Raw genomic sequence first — 13,760 nt, 5'->3', positions numbered from 1 at the left:
AGAAATTGCCTGCTCCCCAGGGAGAAACGTTTTGACTTTATGTTAATAACTTTGGACTAAAAAGCACCAAGTGCATCAATGAATGGATTAAAAAATGACATATTTCCAACAGTAAAAAATTCAGCCCAAAAATATTAAATAAATCTTAGTCTGTAGTAGAACTTGTCTTTACTTTCCTTTATTATGCCACTGCATTGTACTTTTTTATGTTCTTTTGTTTGTCAATTCAAAGTTCAAAGCACTTTGAATTGTCCTGTTGCTGAAATGTGCTATCCAACAAAACTGCCTCGCCTCGCCTTGCCTCGACTTGACTCCGGTGTATGTAAGAACTTTGAAGACGTGCTGGGTAGTAACGCAAGTAGTGCAAAGTGACGCAGCCATGAATGTTTACAAAGGGAACCTGCTGTAAATATAACCTGCATTAGTTAGACAGAAACACCTGTCTTTGATAGCGCCATCAGATCAGAGAACACAGATGAGACAGGTCTAGTTGTAATCTGTAGATGACAGTGGAGCAGAACGGGGATAGAGTTAGAGAGGTGTTGCTTAGATGGTAGTCATGGTAACTTAGTGGAGGAGGAGGTTCTGTATCTTTATACCAAAGTGAGGGAGCAGCTGCCAGATATGGATTGGAGGGACAGATTGATTATACGTTTCCCCATCTCTACCTGCAGTTAGAGGTTAGCAACCATCAATTAAATGAAGAAACCGCTGTACATAGAGGCTGAAGTTGCCAAGAAACTCAAAACTGCTCAAAGGAGTTTCATAGCATATGTTCAAATCTAAACATGTCACACCAGCAGTAGCATAAAATATAAAACGATTTGATCCTCCCAGCATACAAAGTGTTACAATTCAAAGAATTAAAAAAGTTGCTAATTGTTATTTATTCATATGAAAATTCACTAAAACTAGAGATAAGTGTGTCAAATGTATCTGGCTCTATATTATAGAAATAATGGAAGTAATATTTCTTATTTTACATTTTGTTTAATTATTAATAATAACTACATATTTTTTTAAATGGCCATGTGCTGCAGTGCATCATGAATTTATTTGATATGTTAGACTTACAAATCAAAATCTCCAGCAGTAATAAAACTGCTATAGAAAAAGTGAATGGTCAGCAGGCGCAGTTGAAATTATTTCAAGATGTGCTCAGGAAATAAAAATAATAAAAAGAAAAACTGAAATGTGTTTGTGATTTTACAATATAATTTATTCAGATTTTGATTAGATTTTTCCTTATAATTACTTAATTGGGTAATAAATGAAGGCTGTTAAAATATACATCCGATTTAAATTATTTCTTTAATATATATATATATTAAAATTTTTCCAGATAAGATTATCTTGTCCCAGGCCCAGGCAAAGCTGTCAGCTGGCTTGGACACAAGTTCTCATTACTTAAAAATCTCTTGACATTCGTTGAATTTCATCATGAGTAACATCTCAAATCCCCTGGACCACCACAGTTTTTTCCAAACATGCTGGATTATCTTGTCTTCTCCTGATCAACGATGCAAACCAACGGTCCTATGTATACGGAGAACGAGGATTTTCTAAATTGTTTCCAGACCGACGGAGGTACTGCAAACACTCAAACTGTCAAAAAGGCTTGAGGTTTGGTTAGGAACGTTATTCGTTAGCCTTTCTTTTTTTCTATAGTCCACAAAGAACAATCCTGAGTCAAATGGGTCCACGCATTTCTTCCTTTCTTTCCTGTTTTCGCTTTCTTTTTTCTGTGTTGGTAATATACTGCTTAAGCCAATTAAACAACTTTACAGTTAGTGTTGATTGAAAACTGTCAATGGGATGATTTTTATTGTGAGGGCTGAGGTGTGCATTTCTCAGCTGCAGGTGGCTCTGTTGTAGATTCTCCTACATCAGGATGACATGAAAGATTTTTTGCTGTAATTTATCTGCATTATGGTAAGTTTAATAACAGATTTTTGCAGCTGATGTAGATTCTTTTGATTTTACCTTTCCTCCACGGGGCTCTAAACTGTCAAACTGAAGAAATCAGATGATCTAACTTGTGTTTCTGTTATTTTTTTGCCAAGTGAGAAGCACTGCGGCCCTAATATTTAGCAATTATTTATATACAATTTTAATTTTGCCTGAAAGTTTTAAAAGCGTATTAAGAATTTATAGCAACTTTGTAAACTTGTCAGATTGCATAGAGTTAACAGATTTCTTTAAGTAGAAGAACATAACTTTGCTTCCCTACTTATAAAAACGTGGAAGCAGTTGCTCCACCTGCTCCATTGTTGAGTTATTCATGTCTATACCCCTTTGGATGTATTATTCTTTTAGTGCTTTTGGTTATCAATTTATTTATTTTTTTTCATACTGAAAAATAACCAAGGAAAAGTCCTTACTTTTCAAGATTGGGTAGGAACCATGTGTGTGGAAAAAAAAACACCTATGAAATATTGCCTAGAATTCCAAAAAATATTTGTGGGAGATGCCAACCAGAATGTTCTGGAATGATGAGACTAAACCTCTGTCTACACACTATGTTTCATGCACACCAGACACCACAGAGCACCAGTAACACACAATCACCACTATGAGGCATGGCGGTGGCAGCATCATGCACTGTGGATCCTTCTCAGTAGAATGCCCCTGAAAGCTTGCAAAGGTAGAGGGGGAACATGAATGCAAAAAAATATTGCTGAATCCCAGAGTATAATCTGATTCATTTTGTCAAAGAAATAAGAAAATAACTTTAAGCATAAAGCCAAAACTTACTGAGTTTCAGTATCAACAAGGTGAATGTTCTGGTGTGGACAAATCAAAGCCAATATATCTATCCAATTGAGAACAAAAAACTGCATCTATTAAATACCAATTAAAGGGTTGAATAATTGTGCAAACATTTACTTTACCTTTTATATTTACCTGTTTAATTAACTGTCATTAATTACTTAAATTTGTATTTGCTTTGATATTAAAGAGAATATTTTAGTAAATTCTTCATCAAAAACCCAATGTTTTAATATTCCAAGAAGGGTGGATACTTTAGACATTTTACCAATATGAGAATGTTATATTCAGGTTGCTGCAGAGAAAACAAATTCTATCTGTCTTAAAATCTTTTATATGTTACCATAAATATTTATAAATCTCTAATTGCTCAAACAGCTGCTGTTACAATCTCTAACAGATCATTTTCAGGCACATCATATTTTATGCTTGCTTTGATTTTGTAAGGGGGGGAAAAGAAGCCAAGAAGATTTGGATCATAATTCACCTTACCAGAGATGCTGCACAAGTAGACATTCCCGTGGATGAGTTGGAATAGGAGACCTGCAATTTTATTTCCATTCCATTTTGTACACCTGTTTTGCTGACATATGGCTGCATTTCACAGAGCAAAGTGAAATAATTGCTTTGGAACTCATGGGCTCACTCAGTACTTTGGGGAAACGACAGTTTTGCCAAAATAACTTATCTGTGAACATAAAGGATAGTTGTTTTCTGGATGTGTGCTACCATCCTGGTTCATGTTATAGATCAATTCTTTTCAGTCAGCGTGCCATTGTTGCATCACAACAGGAAGGAAAGTTGTTCCACATTACAATATGCAGGGATGCAAAGATGGTTTATAACAAGGCCAAATTTAAAACAGAAGTGTCCCTCAATTCATTATTAACATTAAACAGCAGTGTTTCCATGGGCGTTGTTGAGAAAATAAATAGCTTCTCTATTTCAATTAGGATCAAAATCTTTATCACATTCATGCTTTTAGCTATTGAGTAAAAGCTTGAGAGGCATTGCTAATAAAATACACTATCATTTGGGTGTCCACATGATTTTTCATGTCCAAGTGTGGCAGCTGTTAGAACCTTTCCAACACGCACATCCTTGCATTCATACTATTTTCGTGTCTTTTCCTCAGAACAAGCATCCTTATTATTTTTCTTCCTCTGCTCTTGGATTGACACATGATCCTTATTACGAGGAGCAAGAAGTGCATAATGGTATAAGGGTTGAAACGTTACACAAATAGTACACGTATTTTTAAAAAAGACAAGAGATAATTTGATTTTGAGACCATGTTAAGATAGTGGTTTCTTCTTTGTTTTTTATGTAGTTAAACATTGTCGAGAGATACTTAGTCTTTTGTTTTACTAAGATAGATAGATAGATATTGCCTAAAGTATTTTTCTGTTAACATGTAGATGAGCTTTGATGACTATTCTTACCCTATAAGGTCCAGTTTGTTGATGGACCCACCCATAGCAACTTTAGCTGTTCTGTAAACATCTTCCACAAAGTTTAGGAGTGTGTTCATAGGTAGACGAGTAAACTAGAATTGCAGCTTCCGCACCAATTCATGGCAAAGGAGTTCAGGAAGGTTGAGGTCAGGACTCTGTGCAGACCAGTCAAGTTTCCCCACACCAAACTTTATACACCTGCAGCCATGGAAGTGATTGTAACACCAGAGTTTGGTGATATGACCCAATTCATTTGGCAATATAGTGTATATATCTGAATTGGTGTGTATGACTAACTGGAATTGAGAACAAATTGAAATCTATATAACTGGATGTGTGCCTTTAAATGAATTTTATTGTGTTTGTATTAAGTAAATAAACCAAATTATGTCAGCAAGGTGTCATCAAATCCAATTTGTGCACATTTGTCAACTTTGTTTAGACAGTGAACTGTTTAAAAAATGCAACATCAAGGAGCAAAAATAAAATCCAACGCTATAATTGGATTTCTCATCTCTTTGGCTGATCTTCCTAACAGCTGTTCCTATGTCTCAGATGGGATTTGAGTTGTGGGATGCCTTCTGGCTCAGGACTCCCAGATATCAGATAATTCAATAACATCTGACAATGCGTGGGGAACTCCAGGCTATAATATAAATACTGTAAATTACTTAACGCACACCACCTAGAGTTATTGCCATATATGTGGACATTGGAATTAATTATTACCACATAATGTACAACTGACTGTTTCAGAACACCAAAATTGGAAAGCAACAGTGAGACACAAACAGAATTGAGACAGCACGCAGAGATACTAGAGGGAGACATAATCTGGTCAGCAGATTTGCCTTCTAGCAAGAACTCCCGGTTCCCCATCGCTCATATCACGTATCGCTGATAATTTACTGGCCTGAAAGGGGCTGAAATTTATGATTCTGTTTAAAACATCATAAATAGAGAACTTGTGTCATAAATTTGTTAGTTTTCACATAAGGTTGATGAAATTCAAACACTGGTCTTTTCACCCTACTTGAATTTAAACTGTGAGAGTCTTGTTATGCCCTTTATTGGAGGTCTTGTGATGACTATTAATCTTCTATGATTGCTATCTGTAAATCCCAGAGCTTCTTTGCAGTTTAAAGAGTTTTTGATTCTCTGCGAGGTTTTCAGCAGGACATTAGCTAAATTTTTCTGTGCAGTCTAATCATCTGTTTTTCCGTCAGCACCATCAAGAGAAAGGATTAAAAAGAGAAAGTAACATTTTGCTGCAGAATCTACATGATTAAAAATATGGTAATATTGACCGAGGTGTCCCTCTCTTCTTTGCAGAATTGATTAAATTCAGCCACAGTAGAGGGTTTTTGAACAATGAACAGATGTTAAAGGTCATGTCATAGCCTCTCATGTGAATTTAAGTCTGGACTTTGACTAGGCCACTCCAAAATATTTGGATTGCCCTGCTACATAATCAAAACTTAAGATCACAAACTGAGTTCAAAACAATCTCCCTGGCAAGCCCCAGACCACCATATTAATGTTATTTTTCAAAACTGCTGTGTTAGATTTATGCTAGATGGGACAGTCTGTCCTAAAGCTTCTGCTTTTGACACATCAGTCCACAGAATATTTTCCCAAACGTCCTGGGTATCATGAATTGTCAATCCTGTCATCCAGGGTCACTTTATGGGTTTTCTTCCATGTTTTCTCCATTTGTGAATATTAGATCTCACGGTTGTTTGCTTTGAAAATGACTTTGTAACCCATTCTAGACAAGATCAATGACTTTGCTTTTGAATTGTTTTCAATTGGAGCATGATGTGTAACTTTTTCATATGTTAGAGCAGTTCTATTTAAGTTATTTCTTGATTTTACAAGTGTTGCAGAACTTAGTCCTGAGTGTGACTAGCAAAAATTAAACTTTGTTAGTTCATGGTTTAATAAGGGGGTAATCATGTCTGAAAGTTGTCTCAATGGTTTGGATCGCTTTTTTCCTCTGATAAATAAAAGTATCTTTTAAAAAAAAATGCATTTTCTATTTGCGTAGGTTATCGTTGTTTTTTTAAACAAAACAGAAAACCTCTAAAAGGGGCAAACAGCACTTTCACAGCTCTGCATTCTTAGATGCTCTGCAGAACAGAGATTAGCACTGTCATCATGTTCGATACAGCTCTGACCCACATACAGAAGGACACTCCAGAGAATGAGAATCAGTAAATTGATTTTTATTGAGTGACTAATAATCAGGAACAAGAACGGGTAAATCTCCAACAGTATGGAAGGAAAGGGAAGAGAACTGCGGAGACAAGGGACTGAAAGAAGACAAAAAAAACTAGTGACAAAAACTCTGAGCTGGGATAGTGAACGGCTTACTAGTTGGATGTAGTCAGGTCGCCAGTGGTTGAGGGATTCGGGGTTTAGGTCCATATAAGCAGTGTTCGTCTTGATGTTTTCTCCTGGTGCTGTTCTGAGGTGGAGCAAAAACCGTGAGGCAATCCAAGTTGTAAAGTTATAATGGCTTACGTACGAGGGTGGACAGGATACACTAAATGTCCAGATGCAGAGAAACAAAGGAATCAGGATGGCTGCCGGCCAGAGCAAAATCCAGTCGAAGACAATAATTCAGGAAGCGAAGTCTGTAGGTAGTTTTTAGCCACAGAGTCTTCTGTAAATCCAAGAGTCAGGTTCTCTGTCAGCGAAGAAGCATAAAACAAGGTTACAAGGAGCACAAAAAACAAAGCTTAGTCTAGAGGTGGCTGAGTTCGTTACCACTGTAGGCAAACACTCAAAGTGCTGGCAGCCTCCTGCTTAAATACTCCTCCAAGCAATCAGCAGAACAAGATGCACCTGTCCACCAGTGTACCTGAGAACTCCAGCACCATCTGGGAAACTGAACACAATGTTGGAAACACAAAAACACACACACAAACCAAAACCCCGACAAGCACGATGTATCCAAATGTTTGCAATCTTCTGTCTGTGCTGGATTTTCTAAATCATGCACATGCGTCATTGAAGATATTTTGTTGTGTGTATAACTCTTTTGATGGGCAACAGTTGCAAAAAAACAATTGTTGCTGTTGTTCCTGTTGAAATTTATAAATTAGGATTCAAAAAATAAAAATTAAGTTCATTGCTCATCTTACTCTCAGGGATATGCTGAGAAAGATTAATTATTCTGTTTAAAGTGTATAACCTTTCCTTTACTTTCCAAGACCCACAGGGTTGGAACTGGTCCCATCTAACATTCGATGAAAAGCCAAGTCGATCCTAACAGGTTGCAGAGCCATTGCGTGTCTAAATAGAAAGTAAAACAGACTCTCACCCAAGGTGAACATACATAGAGAACACCAGAGCATCTTTAGTAAATTGGAGAACATGCAAACCCCACTAGACAAGAATTTCAGCCAACCACCAGCTTCGAATTTCATGTTGTCAAAGAACCGTTCCAACACACTCAATGCTAGCCCCATGCTTTTACAGTTAGGACTTCACTGGCTGTTTCATGGGAAGGTCGAGGCCTTAAAGTGTTTCATGTTGAAGCCAGTGTCTGTCTCTTCAGAACATTTTTTGGCATCAATCATCGAAGAGACTAGTCCTGAGAACTCACAGGACCTCAGTCAAAAAAACTGTTAAAGCAAATCTCAAAAAGCAATACTTAAAAATAATAAAATGATAATATGATGAAATGATAATATGATAAAATGAAGTCATGATGTGCTGCAGTGTTTGGTTATGAAATAATCACATATTTTTAAATTAAATAATTTTTTTAAGCAAAACATTTGTTTACAATATATAAAACCAATTTTGCAGTTGTCTCCAGTTTTATTAATTACTGACACATTAAAGCAATTAGTGTCAGTGTTTGTGGTGGTTAAACAGGGCTGAAGTGCAGAAACAAGGAAATAACAAAAATCGGGAAGCTTAAATACAGAGGAGGGGTGATGAGTGACATTAAAACCAGGTGAGTCTAATCAGGGCAGTGCTGAACAGCTGAGGGATAGAACCTAGCAGGGAAAACTAAAACTGAAAAGGGTCAAACAGAACATAACAAATACAGTGCATCCAGAAAATATTCACAGCGCTGAAATTTTTCCACATTTACTCATAGTTACAGCCTTAATCCAGATGATTTCAAATTAATCTCATTCCTCAAAATTCTACACACAATACCCCATTATGACGATGTGAAGAAAAGTTGTGGGATTAGGGAAATTTACTAAAAATAGAAAACTAAGAAATTCAATTCAATTCAATTTAGTTTTATTTATATAGCGCCAATTCACAACACATGTTGTCTCAAGGCACTTCACAACAGTCAGGTACATACAGGGGTTGGACAATGAAACTGAAACACCTGTCATTTTAGTGTGGGAGGTTTCATGGCTAAATTGGACCAGCCTGGTTGCCAGTCTTCATTGATTGCACATTGCACCAGTAAGTGCAGAGTGTGAAGGTTCAATTAGCAGGGTAAGGGCACACTTTTGCTCAAAATATTGAAATGCACACAACATTATGGGTGACATACCAGAGTTCAAAAGAGGACAAATTGTTGGTGCATGTCTTGCTGGCGCATCTGTGACCAAAACAGCAAGTCTTTATGATGTATCAAGAGCCACGGTATCCAGGGTAATGTCAGCATACCACCAAGAAGGATAAACCACATCCAACAGGATTAATTGTGGACGCAAGAAGAAGCTGTCTGAATGGGATGTTCGGGTGCTAACCCGGATTGTATCCAAAAAACATAAAACCACGGCTGCCCAAATCACGGCAGAATTAAATGTGCACCTCAACTCTCCTGTTTCCACCAGAACTGTCCGTCGGGAGCTCCACAGGGTCAATATACACGGCCGGGCTGCTATAGCCAAACCTTTGGTCACGCATGCCAATGCCAAACGTTGGTTTCAATGGTGCAAGGAGCGCAAATCTTGGGCTGTGGACAATGTGAAACATGTATTGTTCTCTGATGAGTCCACCTTTACTGTTTTCCCCACATCCGGGAGAGTTACGGTGTGGAGAAGCCCCAAAGAAGCGTACCACCCAGACTGTTGCATGCTCAGAGTGAAGCATGGGGGTGGATCAGTGATGGTTTGGGCTGCCATATCATGGCATTCCCTTGGCCCAATACTTGTGCTAGATGGACGCGTCACTGCCAAGGACTACCGAACCATTCTTGAGGACCATGTGCATCCAATGGTTCAAACATTGTATCCTGAAGGCAGTGCCGTGTATCAGGATGACAATGCACCAATACACACAGCAAGACTGGTGAAAGATTGGTTTGATTAACATGAAAGTGAAGTTGAACATCTCCCATGGCCTGTACAGTCACCAGATCTAAATATTATTAAGACACTTTGGGGTGTTTTGGAGGAGCGAGTCAGGAAATGTTTTCTTCCACCAGTATCACGTAGTGACCTGGCCACTATCCTGCAAGAAGAATGGCTTAAAATCCCTCTGACCACTGTTCAGGACTTGTATATGTCATTCCCAAGACGAATTGACGCTGAATTGGCCGCAAAAGGAGGCCCTACACCATAATAATAAATTATTGTGGTCTAAAACCAGGTGTTTCAGTTTCATTGTAAAACCCCTGTACATTCCAATTAATCCTAACCATTGAACAGTGCAGTCAAAGTTAGTTATTTATTCAACTTGGATAAAAAGTTTTTCTGTCTAAGGAAACCCAGCAGATTGCATCAAGTCAGTGACTTGCAGCATTCACTCCTCCCGGATGAGCATGTAGTGACAGTGGACAGTCACTGGCGTTGGACTTTGCAGCAATCCCTCATACTGAGCATGCATGTAGCGACAGTGGAGAGGAAAAACTCAGTTTTAACAGGAAGAAACCTCCAGCAGAACCAGGCTCAGTGTGAGCGGCCATCTGCCACGACCGACTGGGGGTTTGAGAGAGCAGAGCAGAAACACAAAGAGAACAAAGAAGCACTGATCCCGGAGTACTTTCTATAGGAAACGAGCTCTCTAGAAGAATTGATCGAACTATCTATTCGAATTGATAATCAGAGAAGAGAAAGAAATCAAATAAAGAAGGAGTTTAGTACTCCATATCCCAGATGCCTTAGTCGGTCGCATAACATGATGTCATCAGTTTTCGACAAGCCTCCTAATGTAAACAACCAGCTGCCCGAACCCATGCAGATAGGCAGAACTAGTCTCTCTTTGGAGGAGAAACAGAGACGCCGCAGTTCAGGTCTTTGTTTGTATTGCGGAGGTCATTTTCTTTTTCAGTGCCCTGTTTGCCCAAAAAATCAGGCCGCCAGGAAGACAGGGGGTGCTGGCGGGCTCTATTCATAGCAATCACTTCTCACAATTAACTTTTCCTGCTTCTTTAATTGCATCACAGGTTCAGATTCCTTTAAGGGTTTTGATTGATTCGGGGTCTGAACAGAATCTAATTACTCCAGAGTTGGTTCATGAATTCAATCTCCCCATTTTTGAACTAAATCAACCTATTCAAGTAAATGCTCTAGATGGCCAAGCCCTTCACTCCATCACTCATCAGACTGAGACCCTCGAGTTCATCACTTCGGGGAACCATCACGAGACATCTCATTTTCTTGTTTTTCCCACTAAAGATGTGCATATAGTTCTGGGCCACCCTTGGCTCAAGGCTCATAACCCCCATATAAACGGGTCCCATTCCCGTATTGAAGCTTGGAGCCAAAACTGTCATGCCTCCTGCCTTCTTTCGGCAGTCTGCTGCTCTTCTCTTTCCGTCCCGCCGTCAGAACCGGATCTTTCTAATGTACCTAAAGAGTATCATGACCTCCAGCATGTATTCAGTAAAGACTCTGCCCTGTCGCTTCCTCCACATCGTCCCTATGACTGCTCTATCGACCTTCTTCCTGGTGCTCCTCTCCCTTCAAGTCGCCTGTTTCGGTTAGCTGAAGCTGAGCATGAGGCAATGGAAAAATACATTAATGATTCCCTTAAGACAGGCATAATCCGCCCCTCCTCCTCTCCCTTAGGATCTGGGGGTTTTTTTTGTGTCCAAAAAGCATTGGTCTCTAAGGCCCTGCATCGATTATCGCAGCCTAAATGAAATAACCCTCAAGAACAAGTAATCTCTTCCCCTTCTCTACTCAGCTTTTAAAGCAGTTCAAGGAGCAACTATCTTCACCAAACTTGATCTGCGAAACGCCTATTTTCTTGTTCGGATTCGGGAAGGCGAAGAGTGGAAAACTGCTTTTAAGACTCCTATTGGACATTATGAGTACTTAGTTATGCCTTTTGGTTTAACAAACCCTCCAGCTGTCTTCCAGGCTCTTGTAAATGACGTCCTGATGGATTTCCTGAACGTCTTCGTTTTTGTTTATCTGGATGACATACTCATTTTTTCAAAGGACTCAAAGGATCACCACAATCATGTCCGGCCAAAGCTGCAGAGACTTTTAGAGAACAGTCTGTTCATTAAAGCCGAGAAATGTGAATTTCATGTCCCCACTGTAACCTTTCTTGGATTTATTTTTGAGGGTGGACAGGTGAAGCCAGGCCCCAGTAAAATTTCTCAACGCTCCCCAACAGATGGCAAGTTGCACCCATGTGCTTTTTTCTCTAAGCGGTTCTCTCCCGCTGAGAGAAATTATGATGTTGGAGACAGAGAACTATTCGCCATTAAAATGTCGCTTGAGGAATGGAGATTTTGGTTAGAGGGAACTTCGCAAACCATTGTTATCTGGACAGACCACAAGAACCTGGCTTACATCCAGAAAGCCAAATGCCTTAACCCCCGTCAGTCACGTTGGTCACTATTCTTTCCTCGGTTCAACTTTTCTATCACCTACCGCCCAGGTTCTAAGAATTTAAAACCTGATGCTTTGTCCAGACAGTTTTCCGCCTCTGAGGAAGAGGCAGAACCTGAGCCCATCATTCCTCCACCCTGTGTAGTGGGAGCGTTGTCTTGGCAACTTGAAGACCTTATCCACTAAGCACAACTGGTTGAACCTGACCCAGGTGGAGGCCCGCCTGGCCGCCTCTCCGCTCCTGAGACTGTTAGATCCAGAGTATTACAATGGGGCCATTCTTCTACGTTTTTGGGTCACCCAGGAACTAGCTGCACTATTGGTTTCCTTCGCCGTTATTTCTGGTGGCCTTCTTTAAATAAAGACACTGCTGAGTTTGTGTCTGCCTGTCCTATCTGCGCTAGAAACAAACCTTCTCACCAACCCCCGGCAGGTCTTCTTCAATCCTTAGCTGTTCCTAATCGTCCATGGTCACACATAGCCTTGGACTTTGTTACTAGACTTCCTCCATCCAGAAATAAGACAGTCATTCTGTCAATCATTAACCGTTTCTCTAAGGCTTGCCACTTAGTAGCTCTCACTAAGCTGCTTTGCATATCTATTTTTAAACACTTGTAGAATTAAGACCAAAAAAGGTAGAGCAATACTTTTTTTTTTTTTGCAAATGAAACCGGAGAGTTCAACTTAAATATTCTACTCACCACATGTCCCAGAGCACAGTTTTTATTTTCCAGAAACTGTTGCAGAAATCCAGTAAAAAATGGCAAAAAACAAACATTAAAATCCAGACCGCAGTGTACTTCCTACATTGGAATATGCGTGATGACATTGGTGGATGAACTATCACATGGTTTTCTTTCACACCAATGCCCGCAACAACCGGAAGTTATGTCATTTCCTGGGAGTTTTTTTCCAGTGGTCTTTTTTTTCCTAAAAGTTGTAGTTTTTCCACGGTAAACTTCGCTCGCACTTTCGCTTTCATTTTTGTTGTTTTTTTGCACTTTTTATTGTTTGAAAATGGTCTTATGAACATATATGTGTGCGCTCATACGTATCTGGCACACTTAGAGATTTAAATACACTTCTGTAAATAGTTTATTTTGATGTACATATTATCTTTTCTCAAACTGTTCACAATGTACATTTTATGTTCGTTTTTGTCTCTGTTCATAAAAATTTGTGTATTTCAAAAATGAAGTTATGGACACACTCCAAATAAATTTCCTGTGGTTTGAAAGGGTTTTGTGCAACTTTTTTGCATTGCAATTTTCGAGGGATACAACTATGATATTTCTGTATTTAGGAAAATATGTGCAAAAAAAAAAATAGAAAGATTTTAATTTTTCTGGTGATTAATTGCATTTTTAGCAATTTACTTAGTTAATATGGAGTTATTATATACAAAATATTAAAATTTAGGATGTAAGGGTTGTATTGATGTATAGCAAATTGAAATCCTCCAAAAAATGGCTCTACAGCATGTACAAATGTAAAAATATACTCTGGCGAGCTTGTTCTATGGTAGGTCATAAAGGGTTAAAGATGTTTTATCATTTACATGAACAACCTGGAATCTGTCAGACAGATATGATTTAAAGCAGCCAAGTCCTGTTCCCCTGATCCCTACAGCATATTCCAGCCTTTCCAAGAGAATATTAGGGTCGACTGTATCAAATGCAGCACTGAGATCTAACAGGACAAGTACAGACACAAGTCCATTATCTGAGGCCATAAGAATATCATTAGTGACTTTCATCAGAGCTGTTTC

At 38.9% G+C, this 13,760-nt stretch overlaps 1 protein-coding gene across 2 annotated transcripts in view; it reads right to left on the bottom strand.

Annotated features, from left to right (window-relative positions):
• Positions 1–12,782, bottom strand: part of rxfp2a (relaxin family peptide receptor 2a) — a 146,286-nt gene extending 133,504 nt beyond the window's left edge. The window contains exons 1-3 of one of the 2 annotated variants that reach the window (XM_047379532.1): positions 12,694–12,782; positions 6,993–7,520; positions 6,597–6,912 (exon numbers count right to left, since the gene is read on the bottom strand). The gene's annotated coding sequence lies outside the window, so the exon portion shown is untranslated. Of the gene's footprint in view, positions 1–6,596; positions 8,540–12,693 lie in introns of those variants that run through there. The other variant, XM_047379531.1, reaches the window with a different exon arrangement.
• Positions 12,783–13,760: the final 978 nt, after the last annotated feature.

This window comes from Girardinichthys multiradiatus, chromosome 11, assembly GCF_021462225.1.
Source record: "Girardinichthys multiradiatus isolate DD_20200921_A chromosome 11, DD_fGirMul_XY1, whole genome shotgun sequence".
NCBI classification, from domain to species: Eukaryota; Metazoa; Chordata; class Actinopteri; order Cyprinodontiformes; family Goodeidae; genus Girardinichthys; species Girardinichthys multiradiatus.
This window is presented reverse-complemented; position numbering and strand designations above follow the sequence as displayed.